At 31.2% G+C, this 16955-nt stretch overlaps 1 protein-coding gene across 6 annotated transcripts in view; it reads left to right on the plus strand.

Annotated features, from left to right (window-relative positions):
* The first annotated feature begins 2512 nt into the window (after positions 1-2512).
* The window catches only part of LOC119641871 (probable serine/threonine-protein kinase DDB_G0282963), a 154936-nt gene continuing 140493 nt past the window's right edge, over positions 2513-16955 (plus strand). For 5 of the 6 annotated variants that reach the window (XM_038040774.1, XM_038040781.1, XM_038040791.1 and 2 more), the window contains exon 1: positions 4812-5333. The gene's annotated coding sequence lies outside the window, so the exon portion shown is untranslated. Of the gene's footprint in view, positions 2755-4811; positions 5334-16955 lie in introns of those variants that run through there. The other variant, XM_038040756.1, reaches the window with a different exon arrangement.

The raw sequence follows: 16955 nt of genomic DNA on the forward strand, positions 1-16955 counted from the left end.
TTTATGTCTAATTTGGATGGATACATGCAATGAATATATTAAGTGCTTGCAAGTGTTGTCATCATGGATTTGATAATTTTGACATATCTCAACATCTTTTTCATTTAACATTATTAAGTTATGCAGAGTTATATGGACGATAATCATGGAACGCTCAAAATTGAAATTTCCAAATTCTTAACTTATGTTGTTTGACTTGAAGAAAGCTGCTACCGAAGCCCATCAAACACTTTTAGAAGCTTTTGCAATTGACGGTTTTGGTTGCCGATGACAAGAAAACGCCTCGAACGCTAAAAAAATTCAAAGGCAATAGATCGCAAGAATTAATAGACGAAAACCTATTCCAAACTCGTAAAGAACTTTCGAATAGCTTAGCACCTGATAAATCAACTAAAATGGCTACAATACGACTTGACCGAAAATTCCATTTCGAACCATGTCAACACATCTTCTTTCTTTGCTTACCAGGCAGAAAAATCAGAGTTTTCTTTGGTGTACTGCGAGTGACGATCAAAAATGGATCTGTTACGAAAGTCATGGGTTAGCGGCATTCACATCGACACCAAAGCGTAATAATTATCGCAACAAAGTTTTACTATACATATGGTGGGATAAGCAAGATTGGTGTATTACGAGCCGCTTTAACCGAATGAAATTGTTACAGCAGATGTCTACCGACGTCAATTGAACAAATTGAACGATGTATTGTTGCAAAATAGATCAGCGATAGCGGTTGCAAGACAACACTCGACCACACAACATGTAAGAGTTGTCAAGGATACACTGTTGCGGCTCGAATGGGAAATTCTGCTGCACCCATCTTACTCACCAAATACTAGAGCGTCTTCCCCTGATTATCCCCTGTTCAGATCGATGCAGCATGACTTGTCTGTTCCGAATGCTCAACAAGTCCGAAAATGAGTAGATGATTGGATCGTTGCTAAAGCAATATTTTTCTTTCGATACGTATCGCCATTTTGCCAGAAATGTGGAGAACAATTATAGAAAATGATGGGAAACAGTTTGATTAATGTATATTGTGCTAATTTTTCTCAATAAATGCGTCTTTCAAGTGAAAAAAATTGCCAAAATAAATGCAAACACCTAGAACATATATTTAAGAAATAAAAATTATTCGAAAGAGATCCATTTTTTGGAAGCTCAAAAATAAGGACTTTTTCTGTTTTCGTTTGTGCTTTTTAAGCTTCGCAATGTAATATATTCATGGCAACACTGTTGCAATATAGAAATGCGCGCTTTCCCTGATGACGGTTGTTTCTGAAATAAACGCCGTTGTTTCCACCAACAACTTTTAGTTTCATTTTAATTTTCCGTTCTCAGCGAAGCTTTTTCAAATTTATTTTAATTTTCAAATCCCCACATGTCTGCCCAAACTGTGCCATGTTGCTTCAATTTACAAACACCCAATTGATGTCTAGAGGCTCGTTTCGCTCATTTTGCTGTCCTCTGCGAAGCCTAAGCCAAGCTCCGCATTCGCTCTAAACGATTACTTCTTTTTAAGGTAACATTATATTGGACGCATAATGAATTTTTTGTACATAATTTGTAGAGATAGCAGAGATTTACTCCCAGCATATATAAACGTTATCCCTTAGTGTAAAATTAAACGGGACAACCATGTATTTATTTATTTATTTATTTCAACACACCCTGTCCAGTAGAAAACAATTGCTATTATAAATTTACAAAGGTTCTAGCTGAGCGAACTACTATTCAACATATGCTAAAGCAGAGAATTTTGGGTAGAGGGATAGTCCACTATTTACCACAGCGTACGACAAAACAAATCAAATGTCGTAACAAAAACATGTGTTTCGAAAAAAACTTAAGCTTAAATGAATTGCCAGTAAGAAGGCAGATAATCCTTCTTACTATGACTTTCCTATTCTCAAGTTTAGTAAGCACCTTTTACGAGTACTGCTTCCGCAAAGCGTGAATAAATTTTGTTGTATCAATGCAAAGAGAAGGCTTTATGAAATTTGCATCGTGATACAAATCATTGCCGAATATATCGCGAAACAATTGATTGGTCAATGTGGAGATTATATCCGATCTTTGTTGTTTAGTGTGTGTGTGTGACATGATCGACCTAATACTTGATTGGCCGACTAGAGTTAGGCATGTTTTGATGTCGATGATAAATCTGTAGGATTGCTGCCTAGAGTCAATATTATTAACTAATTTTGCATATACAGACAGTTGAATGATGAATAAAGAAAGGAAAATATTGCTTTGCTTTTTTTTTTTTTTTTTTTTTTTTTTGTCTTTTTAGGTCTTTTACCGGCAACAGTCATCATCTACTGTTAAGTAATGGCAACTATAAACGACATCTATTTATTCATAAATATAAAATAAAGTTTTGTGTTTCGAAAAGCTTTTTTAAGGGTTGTAATTGCTTGAACAACAAAAGCTCGAAAAACCATGACATCAAACTCAGCAAGGCTGAGAGAGAATCAATGACAAAATCAACATTTTAGCTCTAATATCGTGTATGAAATGTTGTTTCACAACACACGGAACAGATTTTTACTTAAAAAAAAAAAAAAAATTTTTTTTTTTTTTGACGATTCCTTTATGTGATACGATTATTCAACGTTAAATACGAAATAATTAAAAAAAAAAAAAAAAGAAATAAAACATTCGAAAAGAAGAAGTAAATTATTATGAAAAACTGAATAAATATAATTAATTGTAAGATGTGGACAAAAGCGATCAAAAAATCAATGAAATAAAGTGAGTGTGAAGAACGTATTAAAGAAAACAGAAATAATAAAAATAATAATTTAAATCACACTACGAATAACACATGTGTACAAAAAGCACACACTCTTACAATATTTGCTTAAAACAAGAGAAGACAAGTCATCTTAACGTATGAGTTTACTTATGGCTCTGACTGATATGTGATATGAAAATAATGTTAGAAATATTAACTGTCCGTACGCGAAGCCATGAGTTGCGAAAAAGAAAAAATTTATATATATATATATATATATTTATATATTTATATGCATATATAATATATATGCGTATAGAAGAAAGAAAATCTAATTTAATGTTATAATTAAATTTCCTTTAATTGCATATCCATGCCTATTTTAGTAACTTGTCGCATAAATGTCAAAATATTAATGCTCTCCGTCGAAGATTCTATGCAGTTTGTTATGCTATAAAGAGAGCATTAATTGTAACATTGTACTGAGTAGTGAAAGCTTAAATATATTTCAACTTATTCAGCGTATATATATATATATATATATATATATATATATATATATAGGTATATGTAGGTATCACACACTACTGACTATGACAAGTGTGACAAAATTTTCGTTAGCAAAGTATTAGTCCTTCATTAAACTTGTTCGACAACGGTTTTAAACGCGCTTACCACGAGCGCTAAGTGAAACATTTCAATTCAAATTTGAAACAAAGGAAATCAAATAAATATACTCTTTAAACTAAACATAATATTTAAAAAACAAAAGAAATGAAAATAAAAATTCAAAAATAAAAAGTAAAAAAATATTGTTAATAAAATTGAATTTAAATCATTTCATTACGATTTGTTCTCATCCCTTTGCTTTAACTCATTTGGATGATTGGTCTAAAAGATTAGTGCGTGCGTTTAAATATATATTTTCCTTCTTATCGTATATTACTATAAACTAAGAGAATAAATGCGTCACTAACACATGTACGCCTCAGTCTATTAAATTTACGTAGACTAACTTTACAACCACCCACCGCCACCATCACCTACCTTTCACGGCTATATAACTTATTCTCTTCTTGACGACTATTGTTTGTTTTCATTACGTTTTATATTTATATATATATATATATATATATATATATATATATATATATGTATTTATATATAAGTTTGCTTGAAGCGCATATGCAAAAAAAAAAGAAAAGAAAAATAAATAAAAGAAAAAAGAAAAAGGAGAAAAAAACCCAATCACTCGCATTAACTGAGCTGTCGTTCGTAAATGTTAATTTTTGACCCCAAAAAGAAACTTTCAACGACAATACTACAATAATAAAACCAAAACATTCAGGGTGGAATGTATTCTCTACTCAAAACAGTAATCCCCCAAAAAAAAGCAAATGAAACAGTTAGAGTCAGTTTCAAACGAAGCTCGGGCGCCTGCTCTTTTCACTGTGAAACATCTATTAACTAAACTCAAATTTCCGAAACAAAACTTTCACAATTACAAAATTGTCAACTTTAGACCGACAAACGGATGGATTGATTGATTGAGGGATCCGATCACACGCACTGACTTAACTACAGGGAAATATTTAAACCTCAAGTGATTAGTTAGACAGATATGCGGGCGTACTAAAAAACAAGCAGGTAGGCAGTTCATTAATAACTCGTTTAATGTTTTGAGGAATCAAAAAATCAAAGGGCTGTCAGAGAGATCTGTGCTTTTGTGCAGAACCATGCAATAGAAAGAAAAAAAAAAATAAAAATAAAACGACAGACTTGATTAACTAGTTTCAGACAATAAGCAAGCAAGTTAAGGGATTATGTCTATCCCTTCCTCATATGATCAGAGAAACATAAAAAAAAAAGGAGACTAGGAGCAGGAGATTGACTTGCATTTTTCGAAGAAGTAATAAAAGGCAGACAGACCTTAGAATTAATGAACGGATAGACAGATACATGCATAGTCGGACGGTCTAAGAAGCATTGCAGAAATTGGGGAGGAAGGGAAAACGTGAATAACCGTTGCAAATAAAAAGATAAGCACGACATTGAGGTTAACATGTACTACACATATAAATAAATATAAGAAATGAGTTCCTTGTATCACAACTCCTGGCTATTACAAATCAATCCATATATATATTATATTTCTACCTCCCCTTTAGCACTCAATTGAAAAACACATTTGAGCTTCTAATTAAAAAAAAAACAAAAAAAACAAAAAAAAAAAAAAAACAAAGAGAAGAAAAGAGTATTCAAAAATCGATAATACATATATATGCGTGTGCGTTTGAAGGAACATGCGTATGTTTTTTATGGAAAGCATAAATTAAAATCAAAGAAACTTAAGAACTTAAGAAAAGATATTTGATAAGGAAACGTTTATTGGCGAAAAGTCAACTTTTTCGTATGCCAATCAATACAAATGGACGGAACTTAATTGCAATTACAAAACAAAAAAAAAAAAAAACAACAACAATAGTTAAAGGGAGAAAAATGTATTAAAACAAATAAAACAAAGTTAAAACAATTAAAGCGCATTTCTCTTCACATTTCTAAAACAAAATGTTTCGTTTAAACGCTTGGATCCAATGTGAGAATAAACAAAAAAAAAAAAAAAAAAAAAAAATCAAAAAAATAAATAAATAAAAAGAATAATAATAGAATAAGAAAATAACACAAAAAACATATAATAATTAATTAGTTTGTAATTGAGAGCAAATCGTTGTTAATCTTTAATCTTTAAAAGTTTCCTATAACTTCTATGGTTTCTCTAAACGTTTTTCCGCCTTTTTCCAACTGTTTCTATTGTCTCCAATCGTTCCTTTCATTAACAAATACTTCAAAGTAAAATTATATCACTCTCGATTTCAAAGACAAGCAATGATATCAAACCATTTTCTTTATAAGTAGATTTAGACTCTCGAGGGTTTTGTTTTAGTATTTTTGATTCCGACAGATTGTTTCCTTTAATAATTCGTGAAATTACCTTCGTTTTCTTCAATATTTATTAATTTTTTTTTTTTCCACTTTTCTTTAGCTGCAATTTGTTGATATATGAGACCATGGCAAGTTTTACAAAATTGTATTTAAAAAAGAACAAACAATTAATGTGTCGAGCATAATTTCGTAAGTGTAGAGCCTCATCATGGCTTATCGTGAAAGGATTTGCCACAAAAAGCTCTTTACAATGGTATCTTAATTCCAATTTCAGTTTGATTTCTCTAATAATCAGAATGATTAAGATTTCATTTCTCTTGCAAGTTGTCATAATGACTTCTAGAGGAATTAGTAGTCACCTTACAAGAAAACTTTAGTAAAGCGTATTTTGGCGGCGTAGTTTTATATTTATTCTCAAAACTCAGCTCTATTAGTTTTGGGTAAGTCAAACAGTTAGTCACTTCTCATGTCAACATCATTCACTGAGACGAAAATTTTTTGAACAATGTAAAAATATCTCATGCAATTTATTATAGCAATTAATAGGTATTCAGTCTAAAAAACACCGATTATTTTTTTTTTTTTTTTTTAGAAATTCGATTTTATTCATCAATGTAGTCTTCTCCAACAGTGATGCATTTATTCCAAAGCTCCTCTAACGTTTTCATGTCTTTTTTGTAGAAGAACTTGTCTTTGCTCTCAAAATAGGTTTCAGTTTCTTCATTTATGTCAAATTTCTTTACCTAGAGCATCTTTTTGATGTCTATAAAAAGCCAGTAGTCACTAGGGACCAGATCGAAAGCGTACGATGGTTGGAGAAGCACTTAGAAGAGCAAGTTATTGAATTTAAACATCCTTCTTATCCATTTGTGACATGAAGCATTATCTTGGTGAAAGAAAGGTTTTTTCTTGCCCATGGTAGAACAATTTTTCTTCATATCTATACTCAATCGATCTAATAATACCATGTAATATTCGCTATTGGCTCCACGTCCCTTTTCAGTGGCATCGATGAATAAATGTTATAACCTTTCCAGATAACTTTTGAGATTTGGCCCATTTTGAACGACTTTTACTGATTGCCATCCACATAGATGACGAACCAAACAGTGCTCTGAATTATCGACGCATTATTGCTTTTGATCTGGTGTCAGTGAATACGGTACCCATTTCGAACAGAGCTTTTCAACACAAAACAATAAATATAATGCCTTACGATGTCAGTGTGATGAAGGAGTCAGATATTTCAGGCAACACCAGCCGATATTATACTTACACAATCATCGGTGTTTACATGACCCTGTTTGAATTCAGCATGTCAATCAATAATAGATGATTTCCCCGGTACATAGTTTTCATTCATAGTTTAGCATACGAATATAACTGAATATCTTGTGAGAAAAAAAAAAAAAGCTTAAAAAGATAGAAGAATCTTTTATTTCCGCCACGTTTACCTTAATATTCCCCCTAATTTTTTTTTTTTTTTTTTTTTTTTTTTGATTTTGAAAACAGATGTGTTCGCACCCTTCAACCGGTTTGACCTATTTTTAGTACAAACCTGCGTGCAATATCGTCCAAAGTGTTTGCCAAATTTGAAACCGATAGACTCGTTTTTATCGTCTACAGTAGACATTATATATATGGACGGTCGGACATGCCTACATTGATTCAGAACATGAGTCTTATCAAGAGTATATAGATTTTATTGCATCTCTGAAGTTTCTTTCTGAATGTTGCAAACGTTGTGAGGACATGAGTATACTCTTATTTTCCGGTAGTGCGTATAAAACGAATGAATCATCGATATCTGCAATTCTGCAATATTTTTGCATTACATTTACGATATATCATCGTATATAATTTTACGATATACTTATATCGTACACAAAAACATATAGAACATTTTATTCCTTCATTATATACTCAAAAAGCCACAAAATTAATTATGTAATGAAATAAGAGAAAAAATGTCAGCCAAACAGTGAAATTCTACTTAATTGATATATAAGCTAAAATTATTGCAAGTAAAAGTTGAGAAGCTAACATTAACTCACGATGCGTGAGTTTTATGGCTGACGGATAGGCCTGCATTGCCTCCGTTAATCATTCTGCCCTACTATGCGTATAATTTTTATATAATGAGAATTTAAAAATATGGCTTTCAATAACTTACAATTTATGGCAAGTATCTCATATATACGTACATTCATACATAAATAAATATACATATTGTGCATATATTGTTAGTTGATCGATTATATTGTTTTTATAAATCTTTTAATGACCTCAGCAAATGTTTGCAATAAACTGCCTTCAGATTAGCTAACTATTGATAGCATCATTTCAAAATATTCATCCTTTTTGCTTAATCCTTCCGCTTTTACGTACTCCCGTATTCAATTTCAATTGTATTCCGCTACGAGTTTGATTGCGTTGAAGTCTTAGCGTTTAGGAATTAAATTGAAATACTTATAATTTGCAGTTACATGTGGTATTTCTGCTTTTAAGAGATTGGCTTAGATTGAAGCAATTAATGAAAGAATTAATGCAACTATGGGGGAATACTTTTAAAAAATCGGTATAATACTCACCGTCATACCAAAATCTAGGCGATTAAATTTCTTATTACCCTTTGCTAGTAGCGGTCAGGAACTTTGAAAACACGCTGCATACAATTTATTTTTGATCCTACATCTAAAACTGAATATGCCTCGAAACCATCAATAGGGTTACTTGTCGACATTTTAAATATAATACATATTCTATTAGACAACTGTACAACTAAAGTACATTGTGGAGGAACCGGAGCTTAGTTATCATATACAATTTGATGCAATTTTTTCTCTTTGCATTCGTCAAGTTTTTGTGGTTCATTTTCGCTAAGATAATATCGAAATTTTTTCAAATAATTGGTATTATTGTGTCGCAAGATATATGCTAAACATAGCTATTAAATTTTTTCTAACAATGTTCACACGTATCTCTCTCATTCATGTTAAAATGTCGCAATTATCGCATGACATTAAATCGATTGATTCACGGACGGCTTTTACTATTAATAATTCACTCTCCTCGCATTTCATTATAAAAATATTTTCTAGAGAATTGTTGTTCAGATTTAATGTGTAGAATAATGAAATTAATATCCTTATCTTTAATATTTTTTTGAATAATCTGCCCAAAGAGAAATAGACATGACTTAGTTAAACAATGGACCAGTATTCAAGAAACTTTTTGCTATAAGAACTTGAAATGATGATACATGTACATAGATATATTTATGTACGTACATATAAGCATGGACTTATAGCCAACCAACTTATAAGGAGTATATAAAAGACTTTGCTTTTTCCTCTTAAATCCTTTTTATTATAATTCTTCTCATTTCATTAAGAAAAGCAAGAAATAAGCATCCAAATGCGTACGCTTTTGTCCAACGTGAGATTCCAAGTTCTTCTAACAATATTAGTGCGCGTATCTATTTTTCATGGAAAATCTTAAAATCAGAAAACTAGATGCGATAAGCTTTAATTTTTATCTCTCATAGGAAAATATGCATGAATTCAAGACTATGAAGGCTATGCTTATAGTAAGTAAACAAAGGAAAAATTTATATTTACCATGGTACAAATGTTTTTTAACTAACAATCTTAAGCCACTACGAATATATAAATATATTACGAAGAATTTTCTTTAATTGTGGAAGTGTGAGTTGGCGATTATTAATATATTTTGCTGATAATATTTTAGATGACCTTGATAAAGATTCATAATGCATTTTAAATTTTTATTTGTCGATTATTTGTCTAAGTTCATATATTTATCATTCAAAAGTTTTCGGTTTTTACTATACCCTACATCATCTGTCATATAAAATTATATTAAACTTGTGCGGATGTATATAGTATTCAGAAGGACTTTTCTACACCGATTCGTAATTTCTTTCTAGATCGATCTATCAAGCTTGTCTCTCCGTATGCTTTGTGTCTATGTCCGTTTGTTTTCAATCTACAGGTCATAACTACAGAGATATTGTTGGTGAAATTTGCTCCAAGGACAAACCTTATTGAAAACGGTTCGGTTCGGCCCCCTTATTCGACTATTTCGCATTTAATAAATTATTTGCCAAATTCATTACATGAAAACTATTATAATTTTCAGAACCCAGCAACAAAAATCGATGAATAAAATTGTTTTGGCATTCATATGCATATTCAAATTTGGATCGGATAGGGCAATTTTTCGAGGCCCCTAACATACAATTCTCTCTTTGTGAAAGCGAAATCTTTACATGGCGAAAAGGTCTAAGTGATTCATAATAACAATTTGACATAAAAGAGTCAATTGACGTTTTAAGCATCCTCCGACATGGGGGCTTACATCAGAAGTAAATCGTCCATCGTCGAAGGATAATGTAACATATTTCACTTCAATTTCAATATTCTCACTGTAGTAGACGAGGTGATTTAGAGTTGGCCTTGCCCGGTACTTGTTAATGACCCGCTGCTTCCATCATGTGACACAATCATGTAGAAAGCGAAAAAAAATGCTATTATAATTCGAAGTTCCTTTCCATGGGTTCGAAAATTGTAACCAAATTAATATTTTGGATTAGCTTAACGAAACGTAAGCAAATTCTGACAGAAAATTTGTATTTATATGCAAATATACCTAAAGCGTGAATAATTGACGTATCAAAATATTAGCGGAAATTCGAACAATTACCACTATATTATCTCAAAAAGTGATGAAATCAATCGAATTTTCAATGGAGCAAAATCGAATATGTGCAGCGTTTTAATAATACTTGCTTGTAAGTTTACGGTTTTCGATCATTTTCGTTGATATATGGAAAGGTTTATGTGGTGATTGTAAAGATAGCTATCTCAGAAGATGGTTTGATATTTGAAATTATTCTTAAGAGGCTTGCTTTACTTTACTTGAAAAGCCGTCAAATTTAAGCAAAATTCAATTCGAATTGAAAAATTAAATGAAAAATTACTCATACGGTGTTCTTTGCGTCTTTACTCACTAGTACACATGCATTTATATATTTCTATCTCTTTCTTTTTCTCTCTATTTGTAAAAAATACTAACAAATTCTTACAAAATATATGTTTTGCATGTTATTTATTTATAAATTAAGAATAAAAAAACAACAACAAAAAAAAAAAAAAATAAAAAAAATAATGGGAATAATTTTCAAAAATTTCTGTCACAAACATTGTATTTTTTAGTGTACTATAGTTACATAAAAAAGAAAAATAATAATAAATAAAAATACATAAATAAATTAAAAAAAATTGCATATGTATGTTACGTATTATAAACATTTGTTGTGTTGTGTGTTATATATACATATACATATATATATATATATATATTGTTTATTATACAGATATACATTTATACTATAAACTATATACATAAAATATAGATACTTAGTATTTTTCTGTGTGTGTAGAGTGTTTTTGTACGAACAACACAAAACTTTACAATTTGTGCTGATAAAGTTTTAATGTTATTTTATATTAAACGTATAAATTTAAAATAAAAATAAACATATATAAATATATACATATATCTATATCTATAAATCTATATATATGTATATATATATATATATATATATATATATATATAGTTATAAATATATAAATATATATAAATATATAAATATATACATATATCTACATCTATATATATAGTTATATATATATTTGTATATATTTATGGAAAATTGTTGTACACACGTAAATACTATTAGTTGAGTTTTTGTGAATGCTTTAACTATTTTCTTCTTGAAAGAGTTCGTTTTTTTTTTTCATTATGTCATAAAGTACTTGTAAATTTTTTACACACCAACAACAAGATACAAGAATTAAAAAATTATAAAAAAAAAAAAAAAAAAAAAAAGAAATTATAATAATCAAAAAATTACGAAAGCAATTTTATTGAAATACTTACTTAAGATTAAAAAGACATTTCTGTTAAAATTCACTTTCTCTTTATCTCTTCTCACTAACAACAATCAACGGATTCGGTGTTTCGCCGCTACTTATCGCCATTTGTTAAATACAAAATTTGCAAATGTTTTAAACAACAACAACAACAATTTCAGGTAAGCCGTAAGGACGATAATAAAATACTTATTGTTTAAGTAACAACCATTGGCAACTTATTGTTAAGTTTAAGCAAAAATTGTTTGAGATTAAAACTTTTGGTCTAAAAACAGACAAAAAAAAACAAATTTATAACACAACAGTGAATAAGATTTTGATAAAAATATTCAAGTTTGGTGATCAACATACTTTCCTTAAGAGGTGATACAATCACTCAATGGATTTTCTAACATTTCGTAGCTTTTTTTATTGAACGATTGATCAAGATGCTTGACTTACACTTCAGCTTTCGCTACGACCTCGTTAATTGATTCAAAACTTTTTCAACCCGCAAAGGGTAACCGAGTAAATTAGAATCGCGACTACCAAGTCAATGTTTGCGCCTGCAAATTATATCTCCGTTGAGTAAACTATACTTGGTTGTAGCTACAGCGAGTGCTCAGCCGGTAAAGGCACAATAGTTTCCTATTGGATAGACATTCACTAGGTTGTAGCCGCCACATTCGTTATATCTATCTTTCGCCAGCGTTTTCTGATCATCATCGCATTACTATACGGGGCAGCCTCTGACTGATTGGTCATATTCAAACGTACCAGAGTAATTCTCGTGAGAAAAATACGGAGAGGTGGAGACAATACAGTGGGTATTGGGTGCAGCAATCCGAACTTTAATGTATACAATTTTATCAATCCTTTGAAGTAGTAATCCGCTAATATCTTTATTCCGATTTTAGTGAATACATGGCGTTTTGGTATCCTCAAGTAGCAACGGCCTCTTGCAAATCGCAAAAGTCAAAAAGTGCGACATGTTAAGTGATTTTCGCTTTATCTTGAATTTAGCTACCATACCGTTAGAATAGAAAAAGGCAATGCTCAATTCATGTGTAGCTTCTCTTAAAAGATATAGATTCTTATTTTCATACATTTTTTTTGCTTGTTGCTATACCTTACTCCATTTGCGGTGCAAAGGTATATTAAGTTTGTCTGGAAGGACTTGAGAAAGACTCACCTTTTATCACACCGACCAATTCAAATAATAATTCTGTATGTCCGTCTGTTCAATTCTGTATTCTTGTGTTCAATCCACGGCTTGCAATTTTGATCTTGCGACGGATCCTTTTAAAAAGGGTTCGGATCGGAACAGTTTTTCAAATACTTCCCATATAATTATGAATTATTTTGAAAAGTCATGATATGAATAACTATATTAATCGAATTAGTGTAGAGTAGTTGATAGTGGGCCGTGGCCTACAATAATTTTTTTTTTAGTTGTTTTTAGTTACTTTTTGGTATACATACATACATACATACAATCTCGTATATAATCAAGTCTCCTTTAATATCAGAAAAACTTGCAAAGAAAAAAAGTAAAAGATGCATTTTTTATATTAGGTGATAACATTAAATAATCATTAATGAACAATTTACGATTTGAAAAACAACAACAAGCCGACATAAGGCAATGAGGTAACCAATTTATCATTGATGCTGTAATGATCGCTTGAAGGATGTTACTTTGAACGCATAATGATATTATGAGACAAATTCAACTTTTATTTTTAATAAAAATGTTTAATGTTTTACTATGAACTCATACGTTTATAAAAACTGCTAATCTATCCCATAGATTATGTGGCGTAGGTATATATAAAAACATCGGTATCACGCAAGTTTACTTTCATTTTGTTCTTTTGCTTAATGTCCTTAGTTAAAGACAAAATTTGTATACATTCAGTTAATACAGATAAAGTGTCATGAGTCATTGTTACAGACGTCAACAAGAAAGTACTGGCGCCAAATATACTTTCATCTAATAAATAATTACTTGTTTAACGAACACATTCATGGGCAAATTTGTTCGAAACGTATGCTCCACTGTAAATAAATGAAAAGAAAAAAAAAAACTTAGATATTACCCTTAACTACGTAAACTAATCATTCGACTGAGCGTCTTTTTTATATTCTATCGTCCCTTTGTGGTAAGTATAGCAACCAGTACAAAAAATACATAAACACTTTATATCAGAAATTGTGGCTAATCTTTTCAGATTATTTGTTACGTGTTGTTGTGCTGTACCTTTAAGATTTTTGCTCAAATAATAATTTTATTTATTTTAAATAGCTATGAAAATATTATATAAAATAAAACGAAAAATATATATAAGGTCATCAACGATGAAAAATGTATCAAAAAAAAAAAAAAAAAAAAGACAATAATAATAATTTATTTTATTAATCATCCGCCTTAGTGGCCGAGCAGGCAAGAGTCTCAACTAGCAACTCAATGCTCCGTCGGCTCAAATCTCAAGTGCGGTACAGTTTTTAATAAAGCTAGTGCCAGTGCTTTAAGACTTAAGTCTTAAAATTTATTCTCTGGCTAAATTTTTATTATTAATAATAATTTATTTTATTAATCAAAGTATAGACACATATCGTCTACTCACTTTGCCGTTTAAATGGCAGATTGTTCAGGCCAATGATAAAAAACCCCAGCGGACGAGAGTCATTAAATTCCTTAACGGAATTACATTGCGTTCCTACTCAAAAACTGCGCAAATTGGGGGAAGAGCGTTAGTTAGTTAGTGCGGACTAAGTTTGGTGAATATGGACGACGATCAAAAAGTGTCATCTCCAAATTCTATAGGTTTGCCACAGATATTTAAAAGGTATAGTTGTGTGGGCTTAGTGTTTATTATTTCGTAGCGTTAACATATTGGCTTAGTCAACACTGACTCTTTTATAAAGACGGTGGACAATGCACAGCATCGACCGGCATCGCTCACTCGGTTAATAAGAGAAGCTCTCACCAAGTTTACCAATAAGGAGCGATCGACGGGAGTTTCGTTCTAAAATAATAGAAATGACTGATCCCTAGTTCATAAGAGAATTTTTAATTATGTTCGGGTGAAAGACAGATTTAAGAGCATTATCTCTATGCAATCATGTAATCATTTCCGTATAAGCTGTAGAGAGCAGTTTAAAGTCAGTATTTTAAACGCAATTTAAGATCATTTCAGTAACATTTGTTGCAAAAAGCCATAGAAGATTTTTATTTTTACATACCCGTACGTAAACTCTGATGACGAGATATTAAGTCTACGTTGATGTCGGGGTTTTTTTAACTTATTTGGTACTTTTATTGCACCCTTGCGTTCAGAATCATTTTCGGAATCGCTTGAAGCATCTCTTTCGCGCGACAGATAAGTCGTCTACGTCCGTCGTCTGCGTCCCTTCGGGATGTGGCAGCGGATTTGAACTATACTCAAACCTTTACACCTGGTATTCCGCTTCTGGTATGAGCCCTCGCACGTGTGCGCATTGGCAACCTGGTGGGCGTCACTTAACGCTCTAACTTAACGCCCTAACCAGAAAAATAAGTGCGTTAGACGTCAATGCGTCATTGTTTGACCAGATTTCAGTACTTATTTTTAACAATGTTAAGAACGACTTGTACTAGATACGCTACCATAAAGACTAATCGAATAAAACTATATCGAGTACATTTTTTAAATCGGATCAGATGCGATCAATTTCTCTTAAATATCTTGCTACGTATTAATGAGGCCTTACGCTCTTTGACGACACCAGAATTGATTGCCTACCGGCTTTAGACGGGTTACTCGGCCCGCCTTGCGGAAATTTCAGTCACCATGACGGTGCATTAGCTCATGGCCAATTATATCGTTTGTGATACGTACAGCACATCTATTAGTTTTAAGCATTAGTTATTTTACATGACGCGTTATGATTTAGTCTATATATAATATCTAAAATTAGGTTCCGGTAAACACTTAACTCACGCGCCTGATAGACGGAATCAATTCGGCAATGATTGTTGTTCTGCGTGCTTTTTAGCTCTTCGTTAAAACTTCTAAAATGCTTCGGGAAAAGTGTTTTCGCATATTTCTTATCCCTCTTTTTAAATTAATGAATCCATCCGATTAGTGTTAATTACATGAGCATTGGAAACTCTGTATTTTTCTTGAAGTAGATTCATAAAATTTTAGCGTATTACTGACGGGTGTAAAAGATATTACATTTATGCAGGTAGCGTCAAGAAATATCATAAGTTTATTTGTAAACTATACAGGAAGGGATTTATAGAAGTTGCTCGGTTTTTACAGGCGTTTACATATAAATTCGAAAATTGACTTTTAGAACTAAGCTGAATGATCGCATGAATAAATATTATAAAAATTATAGCGCAGTCATCGGGAACAATAGGATGTGAAAGTCTTTCGAATGTTATAATAGCAATTAATTGAGCTTATCTTTGTTTTCATAACGCCATTCTTTTCCACACACATTCCATTGTAAATTAGGCCTTATCCTCTTTATGCCTGCAACAGAAGGCGAGAATGTATTGTTTCGTTTCCGTTCGTAAGCCATTGTTTAAATTCGTTTGGCGTCACTTTATAATAAATATATATATGATATAATAAGTATATATATATATATATATATATATATGCATAAAATATATAAACATATATATATATATATATATATATATTTTTTTTACATATATAATTTTTATTTCGGGAGCTTTTTCTTGTCTTTCTTAAAAGTAACGACACTTATAAAGATGATTGCAATCGTGACAACAGTGTGGGCACGCTATAAAATACCAAATTCTTAATCAAACATATATATATATATATATATATATATATATATTTATATAGACATATCCATGCATACATTTATACATACTTATATATAGACGCAAGCATCCATGCTCGCGCGCCCATAGAAATTTTTTTACTTCTGTTAATTCAGTACGAAAGTCAGCGAAAGTGTACGCTGTTGCTGGTTGCTGTGTTGGCAGCAGAAATGCACTATTTTTTATAAAAAAAATTCTGTTCTTTTCGTGGGGTACTGCAAAGATGTGGAAAAAAAATGGGGGCGGGAAATACAAGAGAGAATAATTTACAAGGAAAACCAATTCGGGTGCATGTATTTTATAACTAACTGTATGGACACTTGTATGTGTGACATGATAGAGCACTGCGCTCAAAAATTGTCAAGAACGCAGACAAAAACTTTTACACATACAAAGAGTTTGGAACTTCTCAAAATGAATAAATATGCCATCCATACATACAAACGCATATAGACAGGCGTACAGACGTATGCATAGTGTGAAATGTATG

The sequence above is a fragment of the Glossina fuscipes genome, unplaced genomic scaffold, assembly GCF_014805625.2.
Source record: "Glossina fuscipes isolate IAEA_lab_2018 unplaced genomic scaffold, Yale_Gfus_2 0, whole genome shotgun sequence".
Lineage (NCBI taxonomy): Eukaryota > Metazoa > Arthropoda > Insecta > Diptera > Glossinidae > Glossina > Glossina fuscipes.